Genomic DNA, 14,832 nt, shown 5'->3' with positions numbered 1-14,832 from the left:
AGCCAACGTCTTCCTGCATCCATAACCTCCGCATCAGTGTCACCATCAGCCTCTTAAGGCGCTGTCAATTTCGCACAGACGGTCCGTCGGTGAGCTTTATGGTTTTCTTTTAGGCGCGAAGAACCCGGCTGGCACACACCTTTTGAGAACCCAAGTGTTGGACGAGTATGTCATCACTACCAACAGAGACGTCCAGTTAGGTAGCGAAGTGCTCGATTGTGATCCGTCGATCACCTCTAATGAGAGTGTCCGCACGTTCCAACATGCACGAGTCACAGCTGCGTGCGGCCGGCCGACACGCGGGAGATCGGACAGATTTGCTCGACCTTGTTACGATGACGACAGATGCCTCGCCCAACGACTCACCGTGCTTTTCTTCACTGCCGGGTCTCCATAGACCTTCTGCAAGCACCTATCAATATTTGCGATGCTTAGGTTTTCCGCCAAAAGAAACTCAATGACAGCTCTATGCTTGGAACGCACCTGCGTGACAGTCGCCATTTTCAAGACTACATATAGCGCCGCCACCTATCAGAACTTCACTGAACTGTAGAGGCAGAAGCCTGAATAATCCACGGTGTCACGAAAGAAATTCTGCGTTTTTTCAACCGAAATTGACCGAGAACTAATGTGTTGCATTACTTATTGAAGCGCCTCTCGTATATTCAGTGGCTTACAGGTATTGCTAAGAAATATTTTAAAAAGACGAATCATTCTTTATTTTTCTATCGACTATCGTATGCGGACATAATGATTATTTACAGCAATTTTAATAATTTGAGAGTGCAGTAGGGTAATACTTACTTTTCAGCACTAACCACTCACGCGATAGAAGCAGTATTTTGGAATTATGAACGTCCCATCGCAGTATTTTTCTGTACACGTCTGACTTTCCATGAATCATGAAATAGCGGTGTTCATTCAAAGTGAATTACCACGTGGTGTGTGACACGAACCAGAGAAAAAAATGAAATATGCCAACAGTTTCTGAGCAATGTTTGATGTACATAATCTACGAAGATTGATCACAAAACTGTAAATAATAATCGAAATCACGCTTAGAGAAGAAATTTGCTCACCTTGAAAAGCAGCAATCCCAATAAGAAGCTGAATAAAAGTACTAGCTAAATTGTTATCCCTGTCGGTAGTCAGCACCGAATACTCTGTAAGCACTCACGTTAGAAGCAGGAGGCTGAGCTACACTATGAAGTCTGTTGGGGTGGTAATTTTCCATGGCAAAGAAAGAAATTACATTTTTAGTAATCCATCTTTTTCCCTTAACTGTTTTATAAGGGAATAAAATTGCACAGAAAAATATTTCAAGCACCTTAAGATAGGCAACCCAACGTACATCATCTGCCGTCATTTTCTTTGAAACACAGTTGACAGTTTCTAAAAAGTTTTAAATGATTCTGTACGGCTTGCAAGTGCTAATTTTTGCGTTTTATTATAGTTTTTATGTTAACGTTTTGTAGTATAAAACAAAAACTGATAGTAGCGACCGATACAGAACGATTAACGATGTTACTAAATAGTAACAATGTTGAAGAAATTCGTGTTAACTGTTAATTTGCTTCGTTCTGAGTTTCCAGAAGAACTTCAAAACATATTTCAGCTGTAGTTTTCCCTCGTGTAGATTAATATGGAAGCAGATGGAGCACGCTCGTCCTTCTGACTCCACAGGTGAATCTGCTGGTACCTCAACAGCGAACGTGTTGGAAGTCCTGTAGAATTAATGCTCTCCGAATAGAACGATATTCCTAAGAATAATATGTTCTCAGCGAAGTGTTGAACTATGCGGAAAAACCTTTCGCTTTTAACATCTCTGCGTGGTTCTTTTTATTTCCCGTCAAATATATTATTCCAACATCTTACCTCTAGATCGCACTGATACGAAAGGAGAAATTTATAAAATTTCAGATCAATGCGAAAAATACAGTTCAGAATAAATCAAACATACTGTACAACAGCGATTCAGTGACTATATTATTTACCCAGTCTCTTTCGATCTTTATGAATTTAAAAACGTTCACATACTGATCGCAGTCACATGTTTTGGGGTCTCTGCGGTGAAAGCGGCAGTGGAAATACGTGAAGTAGACAAAGTAGTGAACCAAGATGAAGATTTTGGTTCTGACAATGCTTAGAATCCTCTCGGATCTCGTATACGTTCTCCTAATTGCTATTCTATATTTCATATTACATTGAGTAAGTTTCAGATTTGGCACATATTTATCGAGATCTCTAGCGCAGCAAATAGTACAGCGCTGCTGCTAAAGACCATAAACCTCTCCGATTTACAAAAAGTGGAAAAAAATAACGATTCCACAGAATGACACACGAATCTGCTAAAGTCTGCCAACCTAGGATTCTATAGTACATTAAATGCTACAATATTATGATGTCTCTGGAGACAAAGATGCTCCTGTATTATACTCACACACGTAATCTTGCAAATTGTAGACGCAGCCAAACATGTAAATTATGTCTTCCATGATTATATGCCATCGGCCATTGATTTTTATTCATTAAAAAAACACGAAGCCTGAGAATGATGGAAACGACAACTTACTAAAGATATAACAGTTTCTCAGGAAATATTGTTCTAGAACAGATTGCTTATAGCGCTTACCTACTTATGACCTCTGGCTCAGCTGCTGTAGGTCCTCAGTTTGATACCGTAGCGCCATTTTGGGAGCCGAGTAAAATTCCTGAAACAGAGAGCAAATTTTTTTCATATTTCATTTGGTGATACAGATTATTCGCAGAAGCAACGAAGGTCATCCTTTCCTGCAAGAAAACGAGCAAGGAAAACTTTCGCAGACAAGTAAACCCTTTAAGCCCACGCACCAAGAAAGCCATAATTAGTCCCACAAATGCTTATTCCCCAGACGGTAGTACGTGGTAACCAAATATATTTTTAAAATACTATTTTTAATACTATGGCTCCAGATATATAATATATATATATATATAAAATTTCATCTCATCTCAAATGGAACCTTCTATCCATGTAACCAATCCTTAATTAGTCTCTGGTGCCATTGACGATAAGCAATTCAGACAAATGACAATAAAAACTTTCGAAATATGGTGCTCCTGACGAATGCTGGAATTAGGTGGGTAGATCGGATAATTAATGAGGAGGTACTGAATCCAACTGAGGAAAAATAAATATATGCCTCAGCTCGACTGCAGTAAGAGATTGGTTGTTGGCACACATCCAAAGGAATTAAGGAGATGCCAATTTGCTAATGGAGGGAGGTGTGGGTAGTAAAAATTGTAGAGGGAATACAGTCCTCAAATAACGTAAAGGGTTCGTGTTTGTTGGTTAGCTGGTTGGTTGTGGGTTAAAGTACTGAAGAGAGATCATCAGTCCCTCGATCAAAGATATTTCATCTGCACTTAGTGACATCCAACAGAAATTTGATTGAACTACAAAAGTATGTAGGAATGGTTAAATCCATGTATTGAAAGTTCGCAAATCTTTCATGGTGCCCCAAAATAGCGCAGTTTCTTCGGAACTGTGCAGATATGTATTACTGTCCTGCAAGTGCAAGATATTACAACATGCAAAGGAAGAAAATAATGAAAAGTGCTGTTGGCAGTATGAAAAATAAACAAGTGATGGCGATTTAATTCTTATAATTAATTGGTGAGTAATGTGTTTTCCATAGGAAACATTAAATATTAGATCCGGTAGCATCAAAAATATCAATACACAGCATTAAACCCAACAATGTCTGACAATTCTCAAAGGGCACGTAAATGTTTGGTGAATGAACCGATATCTAACTGCGAATTGCTGGAGATTTCTTTTGCAACTAAGACAAAGGTCTTGTGTAAAATCGTTAATTGGGTTTAAGGCTTCCAAATTCTAATTCAAATGGCTCCGAGCACTATGGGACTTAACATCTGAGGTCATCAGTCCCCTAGAACTCGGAACTACTTAAACCTAACTAACCTAAGGACGTCACACATATCCACGCCCGAGGCAGGATTCGAGCCTGCAACCTTAGCGGTCGCGCGGTTCCAGACTGAAGCGCCTAGAACCGCTTGGCCACACCGGCCGGCTTTAAGGCTTCCACCCCGTCACTTGTTGAAGATGGCAAAACGTAAGCCGAAGTTTTAAATTTCACGTTCAAGAAGTCGTTCACGCAGGAGGCTCCTACAGACATACCGTCATTTGACCATCGGACAGACTCCCATATGGACAGTATAGTAATAAGTAGAGACCGGGTTATATGCATTTGCGTGTTGCATATGCATTTGCATACTCGGCTATTTTTCACCGGTTATTGCATATTTTAACTGAAAACTAGTGACGATGCATATTTTCGTTCTATGCTTTTAATATTTTAAAAATTTAGTCGTGAGGTCTCTAGCTCGATCTAGTTTTTATGTCTCACAGATGGACCGAGACCTAGAACTGCGTGCAATCGCTAACCGAGAGGCCACTGCCCAGTCATTACAGAAGAGGAGCAGGAACAAGCAGACAGAGTCAATGCTCCTGCGCCTGCGCCCGCGCCCCCGGTTAATCCCCCCGCTGTCAAACTTTATGCGTCAGCAACAATTAAATTAAACCACGCAAGCTTTTAGTCGCATGTCCATAGTTTCAGTTTAGCTTTCCATTTACTTGTACACAGTTGAACGTGTTTAGTGCGCGTAGTGTGTAGCGTGTTGTGCGCCGTGCCGCCCGAAAAAAGAAACGTCGTTTTGTAGATAGCTGACCATTCTCGAACATTTACATATGACAGAACTGTTTTATATTGTCCAGTTTGCGAGAAAAACGTTTCGTGCAAAAAAAAAAAAAGTTCAAGACAGGTCTTCCTATCGCAGGAATGCAGAAGAAAGGACTACGTTAACTTCTCACAACAGCAAGTTGTAATAGCAGGGATTTGTTCAAAGGTAACCAGGAAAGTCGGTTTAACATGGGTCTAGTGAATAATACATTGCAAGCAATATTCCTCTTCACAAACTTACAAACACTGTCCTTAAAGGGTTCCTGCGCAAATATTGCTTAAATCAAAATATACCAGATGAATCAACATTGCGTAAAAATTACATACCGACAATTTACGTAAATGTTCTGGAAGAAATACGCAATGAACTCAAGGACAGCATTATCTGCGTTTCAGTAGACGAAACTACAGACACTTGTGGACAATACATTGCAAATTTAATTGATGGCACTTTAACAACAGAGACTTCGTCTTCCTGTTCAGCGGCCTGCAAAGAACTTGAAAAAGTTAATCATTTTTCGATCGCCAGATTTATGAATTAGGATATTAGAAAAATATTTCCACAACTTTCTGTTGATGAAAGGGTGTTTCTTTGTTTCAGATGCTGCTCCCTATATGATCAAAGCAGGAAAAGCCCTCCGAGTATTTTATCCCAGTTTGATTCATGTGAGGTGCTTTGCTCATGGAGTACATCGCTTTGCTGAAGTAGCATGTTCCACGTTTGTAAATGAAAATAAACTGATTTCATACACAAAGAAAGTTTTTCTAAAGGCTCTTGATAGCATGAAGACCTACAAAGAAAAACTACCAAATGTGGCTTTACCTCCCGAACCAGTGGTAACTCGTTGGGGTACGTGGTACTTCGACGTGCAGAGGTTTTGGCAGTTTGCCAGTGCAAGGAAGTTTTTAATGATTCCGGTATTAAAATAGACATTGCTGTGTTCAGCACTTATTTTTCCGACATAGCTGCAAGTATTAGAAAGTTTGAAATTCAAGGTTTGGCGTTGAATGAATTTATTCAGTAAACCAATAAAATTATTCTAGGGAACTCCCCATTGCCGGAGATATTCCAAGAAAACTTAAAGAAAAGTTTGAAAACACTTTAAACAATAACCCAGGCTTTGAACCCTTGCGACAAATTGACAGTTTTATTAGTGAGATGGGTGAACTTTTAGCAGAAACAAAAAGTGCCAACCTAGCACCAAAATTGAAATACTTCCCAGTTACCTCAGTTGATGTTGAACTGTCCTCCTCTGCTTATAAAATCGTTTTAAGTTATCGAAGACACAATCTTACTACCGGACATTTGGAACAGTACTTGGTCGTTTATAGTTAAAATAGTAGAAAAATGTAACATAAATTGTAAATGATCCTTTGGTCCAACAGTATTAATTAAAAGTAAATACTGTTCAAAAAATTCATGATTGTATGTTGTTTTTTAAATGAAGTATCACCGACTGTTTGAGCGTGCCCCTCTGCGTGCGATATATCTCGAAGTTGATCCTGTACATATTTATTGTTTCGCTGCGACTCACTCGCATCGCATCCGCTTGTTACCAACAACAATAGCAAAGAAGGAACAATTCTTAAAACACCGTATGCGTCCCCATTTTGCAAATTTTTAGAAAATAATCCCAGAAAGGCCCCCTTGCTAACCTCCACCAGGAAGTATTCTGAAAATATCAGCGTTCTAAATGTACCGATTTTTCGTGTGGCGGCGCTCTTCCTCGTAACTGAAATGCACAGGTTCGACTTTGAGATATAATGCACGCAGTAACTACCATGCTTCTTTATTATTTGATCCTGGATATTTCGACACTTCTCATGCATATTATAAGCATTTTTCATACATATTTGCATGTACATTATAAGGTTTTTATAATGCGTATAATCCGGTCTCTAGACTAATAACCAACCATGGCATAGAGAAACAACTGAAGGAGTTGAAAACAAATAACCGCTTCTGGATGAAATCCCAGTTCGGTTTTTCAAAGGGTCTTCTACGACATTGGCCCATTACTCAGCTTGCATTTATTGCGAGTCCCAAGCGACTGGAAAAAAAGAGCAAATGACTCCTGTGTATAAGAAAGGCAAAAGAAAGGACCCGCACAATTACAGACAAATACACCTAACATCGGGTTGCTCCAGAATCTTTGAAAATATTCGGAGTTCGAACATAATAAATTTTCTTGAGGCCGAGAAACTTATGTCCGCGAATCACTATGGTTAGAAAGCATCGCTCGTGCAAAACCAGGCTTGCTCTTTTCTCGCGCGATATACTGCGAACTATGGATGAAGGGCAACAGGCACATTTCATATTTCTAGATTTCTGGAGAGCGTTTACCACGGTGCCCCGTTGCAGCCTGTTAAAGAAAGTAAGAGCATATGGAATAGGTTGACAGATATTTGAATGGCTCAAAGACTTCTCAAGTTATGTTGTCCTCAACGGCGAGTATTCATCAGATACGAGAGCATCGTCAGGAGCTCCCCAGAGTCGCTGAAAGGACCGCTATTATTCTCTATACTCTCAGCACACCAGATGGGGATACCCGAGATCCACAGCTGAAGGGACTGGACTAAGTGACTGGGCAGACAACCGGGACCTACACCTCCTTTTCGACCCCAAGGACACAGCGACCTTCAAATCAAAGGCGTGGGGCACAACGTCAACACCTGACCTGACCTTCGTCACACGTGGTGCAACAGGTACACCCGTGCGAGCCATAAGAAGGGTCCTCGAGGCGTTCACTCGAAGCCAGCAGAATCCAGTAATAGTGGAGATCGGACTATCAATCCCAGTCATACAAAGTCCCCCAATCCCCCGGTGGGACCTGAGGAAAGCTGACTGGAATAAATACCGATCTTATGTTGAGAAAACGGTAAATCGGATACCACCAAAACCTGAGAACTACGAAAGATTCGTAGACTTAGTACAAAAAGCGGCCCTAAATGCAATTCCACGAGGATCGAGAAAGGAATACACCCCCTGCTGTACGAAAGAGTGTGAAACACTACTGGAGGAATATGAGAAGACGGGGGACGAGGAGACTGCAGACCAACTGATCAACGCCATGAATGAGGAACGTAGGAGTATATGGAAGGAGGCGATGGAGAATCTAGATTTTACCCACACCAGCAGGAAGAGCTGGGGCCTGCTGAGGAAATTAGGCGGTGCCACAGCGGCTAACAGGCCGACTCTTGGAACCAGCGCATCTGAGATTGCAGCTGTCCTGAAACAGACCTCCAAAATCCAGCTAAAAACAGCCGAAAAGAGAGAAATTTCCCGAGAGCTAAGCAGTTTATTGCTTAATAACCAAACCAACATGGGCATTGTAAAAGAAGTGGAGACAGAAGAGATATCCCAGGCCTTGAACATAATGAAGACAGGAAAAGCAGCCGGACCTGACAACATCCTACCAGAATTCTTAAAGGAATTGGGAACTTTCGGAAGTAGGTGGCTGGCCAAACTTTGTACGGAATGCATAAGCACGGGGGTTGTGCCTAAGGAATGGAAAGAATCAAAAGTCATCGCAGTGCTGAAACCCGGAAAGACTGGAGATAATCCTAGGAATTACAGACCAATATCCCTGCTATGTACCTCCTATAAATTATTCGAGAGAATATTGCTGACTAGATTAACTGCATACATGGAAGCCAACCTCCCAACATACCAAGCGGGTTTCCGAGCAGGTAGAAACTGCTGCGATCAAGTGCTGTCCCTCATAACCTATATTGAGAAAGGCTTCCAGAACAAGATGAAAACTGGCCTGGTCCTCATAGACCTCACATCAGCTTACGACACAGTATGGACTGAAGGGTTACTGCTTAAGCTAACTAAAATTATAAATTGCAAACAGACTTACAAACTACTTAAGAACATACTAACGAACAGGAAAATCAAGGTCTCACTCCATGGCACGAACAGTAAGAGCATGGTTCTGAATAATGGTCTGCCACAGGGTTCGGCACTAGCACCCGCTCTCTTCAAAAAATGGTTCAAATGGCTCTGAGCACTATGGGACTCAACTGCTGTGGTTATCAGTCCCCTAGAACTTAGAACTACTTAAACCTAACTAACCTAAGGACATCACACACATCCATGCCCGAGGCAGGATTCGAACCTGCGACCGTAGCAGTCGCACGGTTCCGGACTGCGCGCCTAGAACCGCGAGACCACCGCGGCCGGCCCGCTCTCTTCAATCTATATATAGCTGACTTGCCAGAAATTAAATCACGCAAATTTGCATATGCAGATGACCTGGCCATCGCATATCAGAGTAAAAACTACAACGATCTCGACGAAACACTGAATGCAGACCTTGAAGTCCTGAACACCTATTACCTCAAGTGGCACCTACTTCCCAACCCCAACAAAACAACCAGCACTATAATGCACCTCAACAACAGAGAGACACACAGAAAATTACAGATCTTTTCGAATGGCCAAAGCATAAGACATGAGGATAAGCCTAAATATTTGGGAGTGAAACTAGACCGGACCCCTAACGTACAGCTCACACCTCGAAGACACAAAGCAAAAACTAAAATCCCGCAATGCTATCCTTTCAAAACTGGCTGGAACAACATGGGGATGTGGAGCGAGCACTTTGAGAACTTCAGCACTAGCCCTTGTCTACAGTGTAGCTTAATACTGTTCACCAGTCTGGAGGAGAAGTGCACACGTATCTAAAGTGGATGTCCAGCTGAGGGAGACGATGCGAATAATCTCGGGAACACTCAGGGCCACCCCCTGTGCATGGCTTCCTGTACTAGCGAACATAGAGCCTCCAGAAATCAGGCGATCACAGCTAGCCCTAAAAACCTACAGGAAAATTATAGACAACCCGGACCTCCCTATCCACCAAGATCTGACACCGACAAACAGACTTAAATCCAGATCACCCTTTTGGAAAATCGGTGAAGAACTACAAGCCTTTGAGCCGAAAACGGCCTGGAACGAAGTATGGTCGGCAAGTGAATCTAAGAACAAAAATTTAGTACACGATCCGAACAAGAAGATTGATGGCTTCAACCTACCAAGAAGAGTGTGGACAGCTCTAAACCGGGTCAGAACGAGTGTTGGGAGATGTAAACACCTGATGAACAAGTGGGGCCTGGCAGACAGCGCTGTATGTTAGTGCGGTGAAATACAGACAATGGACCATCTACTCGTGCGCAAAGTTTATGGCTATGGTGGTGAACTCATGGACATACATAGACTCCGTGACTCAGCCATAGAGTGGCGCAAAAACATATCTAATAAAGTGTAGAATTATATTGTTTTCTTTTTTAGTATATAGTGATAAGAATATTGTAAATTATCCCTCTGTGATGCCGAACGAGTAAATAAAATAAATAAATTCTCTATACACATTAATAATTTGGCGGAAATGTGGGTAGAAATTTGCGTTTGTTTACTGATGATCCTTTGGTGTAGAGTAATGCATCGAAGTTGAGTGACGATATAATATGAGTTAAACAAAATTTATAGTTAATGTGATGAATGGCGGCTAGCTCTAAATATAGAAAAATGTAAGTTAATGCGGACGAGTAGATAAAACAAACCCTTAATGTTTGGATACTGTATTACTACTGTAAAAATCTCGGCATAACGTTGCTAAGCGATATGAGGTGGAATGAGCATGTGAGTACTGTGATGGAGAAGGCAAACGGTCGTCTACGGTTCATTGGGATGGTTAAAATGGCTCTGAGCACTATGGGACTTAACTTCTGAGGTCATCAGTCCCCTAGAACTTAGAACTACTTAAACCTAACTAACCTAAGGACATCACATACATCCATGCCCGAGGCACGATTCGTACCTGCGACCGTTGCGGTCGCGAGGTTCCAGACTGTAGCGCCTAGAACCGTTCGGCCACCTCGGCCGGCGGTTCATTGGAAGAATTCTAGAAAAGATGTCTCGTCTGCAGAGGATACCGCATATAGGACGCTAGTGCGACCTATTCTTGAGTGCTGTTCGAGTGTTTGGGACCCGTACCAGGTCGGATTAAATGAAGTCGTCGAAGCAATTCTCAGGCGAGCTGCTAGATTTGTTACCAGTAGGTTCGAAGAACACGCAAGTGTTACCGAGATGCTTCGGGAATTCAAATAAGCATCCTTGGAGGGAAGGCGACGTTCTTTTCGAAGGACTCTATTCAGAAAATTTAGATAACCGGTATTTGAAGCTGACTGCAGAACGTTTCTGCTGCCTCCAAGATGTACTGCGCGTGACGAGCACAAATATACGAGAAATTAGGGCTCATACGGAGATATGAAGACAGTCATTTTTCTCTCGTTATGTTTGTAAGTGGAACTGGAAAGGAAATAACTAGAAGTGGTACGAAGTACCCTCCGCCACGCGCTGTAAGGTGTATTGCGGATCGATGTAGATGTAGATTCGGATGTAAGAGACTCACGTTTTCAGGAAGTTCTTGTTCGTTCTAAACATGCACTTACCGATCTGATCCGCCTGTGGCTCAGGAACAAATGACTAGAGTTGAGGACCACGATTTCTGTGTTGGTCGTACTTTACCACACCCATTAAGGTGGTGCAGTGGTTAGCACACTGGACTCGCATTCGGGAGAACGACGGTTCAAACCCGCGTCGGCCATCCTCATTTAAGTTTTCCGTGATTTCCCTAAATGGCTTCCGGCAAATACCTGTATGGTTCCCTTGAAAGGGCACGGCCGACTTCCTTCGCCGTCCTCCTCTAACCCGACGGCACTGAGGACCTCGCCGTTTGGTTCACTCCCCCGAATCAACCAACAAACCAAGAACTTCTATGTCAATTCCGACTTTGTAGAGGTTATTGTTTGCTGTAGTACTTTTGCGATAGTATTTTTGTGCATATAATGTTCGTTTGGCAGCCAGCAACATAACGAGAAAGCCGTCATTATTCGCTTGTTGTAAAATAACAGCGTGAGACGCAACAATGTTTGATAATACGGAAAGTGTTACTAAATGTTTCGTGAGTGGAACGATATCTAAATGGGAACTGCTAGAGATTGCTTTTGCAACTATGACAACGGTCCATCTTTTCAGCAACCATTCAAAACGTCGCTTCCAAAAGTCCATAATGAAGAGAATGTTCATCATGTTTAGGTATCAAGAAGGCGTTGCAACTGAAATCCTTACGGAGATCAAACTGCTACCTCCATATTTTACGGTTAGTGCGAAACGATTCTTTGTTCCCGGATTTTATGTGACACCTAGCGAAGCCTCTCTGGCGCGCGAGACCAATTTCTTGGCCAATTCGGGTCAATTTTCTGCACTGCAACACTTACAGGAAAATACAATCAAGAGTCATCAGCCTCGATTTAACTTCCGAGACATGGTCGAACTTGCCAGTTTTCGTAAACAAATGATTAAAGCACTGCCTCTGTGAATGTATCGGTAGCTGAGTGGTCAGCACTGCTGATTTCCAGGCAAGAGACCTGTGATCGACTCCCAGTACCACCACGGACTTTTTTTCTTGGTGGGAGGAATGATCTGCCACGTGATGTTAATTGAGGAACTGTCTGACAGGGGTAATGGCTCCAAGGTCGAAACGTCGACGGCGAGTGCTGTGTACTGATACTGTGGTCTTCCATAACGCATCCGATGATGACTTGTCAAGGATAACACGGTGGTCGGTGAACTATTGTACGGTCTTCAGAGCCCGATCACGGGGGTTCCTTTCGTTTTTCCGTGTCGTTATCTCTCAGAATCTATTTCTCTAAACAATAAAAACACACTTTTAGTTCCAGGTTGCCTGTCTAACGGCTTCCACTTACGGGAGGAAGAAACCGACCGGTTAAAAACGATACCGATCTTATAGTCCAGAATAACCGGTACTTTACGGTATTTGTTTATTCTCGGTTATAACAGACGTCTTTTATTTCTTACAAATAACCGAGTAAAAAAAACGGAGTAACAACTAGCCGTAGCAGCTGTTGTAAAATTTTTCGTTTTTAAATAAACTTTTAAGAAAAAGGGGTAATTTTTATTCGTAAAATTACCATTCGTTAGAAATATTGCATTATTATAGAAACTGGGGAAAGTGATTAGCGCTGTTTTAATAAAAATACCGACAGGAACAAACAACAAAAATATGGCATACAAATTGGTACGGTATTGGCGAGATAATAACATCCCTGTTTATGTGTATCCTGGCATGAGGTAACCGTGCACGTGAGATGTGCAAGACTTACCCCTACCTGGTCAGTTTCTTGCTATCGTTACCAGACATCCGTTGTGTTGCAGAATGGCACCAACCCTAGCCCGGAAATATTTTTTACGAAGTGACGCTGCAATGAAGCACAATGCTTCATTTGCTTTAAAAGATTGAAGATTTGTCTGCGATTTCCATGAAATAACGAAAGAGCAAGTAGATTATAGTAACAGTAATAAATTAAAAATTAGAAACAGTTCGTTCATGGTATATAAGAAACACAGAAAGTAGCTGATCAGCTGCTGCCTCTACACGATACGCCCTGGACTATTTAATAGGCCTTAATCTGCTTGTAGCCGGCCGCGGTGGTCTCGCGGTTAAGGCGCTCAGTCCGGAACCGCGCGACTGCTACGGTCGCAGGTTCGAATCCTGCCTCGGGCATGGATGTGTGTGATGTCCTTAGGTTAGTTAGGTTTAAGTAGTTCTAAGTTCTAGGGGACTGATGACCACAGATGTTAAGTCCTATAGTGCTCAGAGCCATTTGAACCATTTAAAAAAAAATCTGCTTGTAGTCCTTCAAAACGGACAAATTAACACGGAAAAACAGTTCTTTAACCTTAGATTTCACCGTCTGGCGTTGGCTGTTCGTAACGGCAAAGTAGTGGTGCGATTCCTGAGTACAACATGCTTTTTGAGCAGAGTTTCGAAAAAATTACAATTTATTGGAGAATACTGGTGATTCTTTGTAGTATTCGACCATTTATCACTTATCGAGAACAGCATGGAACGGTGGACGAGCTAAGTTTTCTTTTATTTGCCTATACAATTTAACATTTTGATTCTATGTATCTTGAAACTGAGTCAAAATCTTTCAATCTTGAAGCTTCCTGGCAGATTAAAACTGTGTGCCGGACCGAGACTCGAACTCGGGATCTTTGCCTTTCGCGGGCAAGCACGATTCACGCCCCGTCCTCACAGCCTTACTTCTGCCAGTACCTCGTCTCCTACCTTCCAAACTTTACAGAAGCTCTCCTGCAAAGCTTGCAGAACGCATAACTAGCACTCTTCTTTCAATCTTTTTCGGTTTCAACGTTCCTTACAGGAAATAATAGGAATAAAAACCGCAACTCGGTTATTTCAGAAACTGATTATTTTGAGTGATTTGAACAGTCAAGTTAAACAAGTGCAGAAAAAAGATACGTCCATTGTGTTTTCTGATGAAACCTGGTTCGGCCTCGGTGCCAGTGATGGCCATTTGTTGGTAAGGAGGAGGCCAGTTGAGGGCGTGCAACCAACCTGTCTGCGTGCTACACACACTAGTCTTACATCGGGAACTATGGTCTAGGGTACGATTTCGCATAACAGCAGCAGCACTCTCGTAGTTATCCCTCGCACCCTGCCTGTAAATTTGCTCGTCAGCCTGGTGATTCGACCTGTTGTGCTGCCATTCATGACGAGCATCCCCGGTGGTGTTTTCCAACAGGATAACACTCGCCCTGATACCTCTGTTGTAACCCAACGTGCTCGATCAGAAGATCTGTCTGGAATCGAGCACATATGTACATCATCGGATGACAACTCCAGCGACGTGCACAAAAAACATTAATTATCCCTGTAATGATCGACCAAATGCAATAGGCATGGAACTCCATTCCACAAACTGACATTCGGCACCTGAACAACACAATGCATGTACGTTTGCATGCTTGCATTCAACATTCTCGCGGCTACACTGGTTATTAATGTACCAGCCAGCATTTCACATTTGCAATGGCTTATCTCGCGCTTACGTTAACCTGTGGTCTTGCAATGTTAATCATTTAAATACATTAAAAAGACAAATGCATTCTCGAAATTCATAAATCTGCACTATTTATTTTTTTGTTTTGGGACTTTTTCCTATAAGTGTATTTGTTTGTACCATAGTATGTGATGTGATG

The 14,832-nt window shown here is 42.1% G+C and overlaps 1 protein-coding gene across 1 annotated transcript in view; it reads right to left on the bottom strand.

Annotated features, from left to right (window-relative positions):
- Positions 1-14,832, bottom strand: part of LOC126253274 (serine/threonine-protein phosphatase rdgC) — a 1,933,713-nt gene that overhangs the window by 1,583,379 nt on the left and 335,502 nt on the right. The window contains exon 2 of the mRNA XM_049954489.1: positions 2,633-2,711. The gene's annotated coding sequence lies outside the window, so the exon portion shown is untranslated. The remainder of the gene's footprint in view (positions 1-2,632; positions 2,712-14,832) is intronic.

The sequence above is a fragment of the Schistocerca nitens genome, chromosome 4 (genome assembly GCF_023898315.1).
Source record: "Schistocerca nitens isolate TAMUIC-IGC-003100 chromosome 4, iqSchNite1.1, whole genome shotgun sequence".
In the NCBI taxonomy this organism is placed as follows: Eukaryota; Metazoa; Arthropoda; class Insecta; order Orthoptera; family Acrididae; genus Schistocerca; species Schistocerca nitens.
This window is presented reverse-complemented; position numbering and strand designations above follow the sequence as displayed.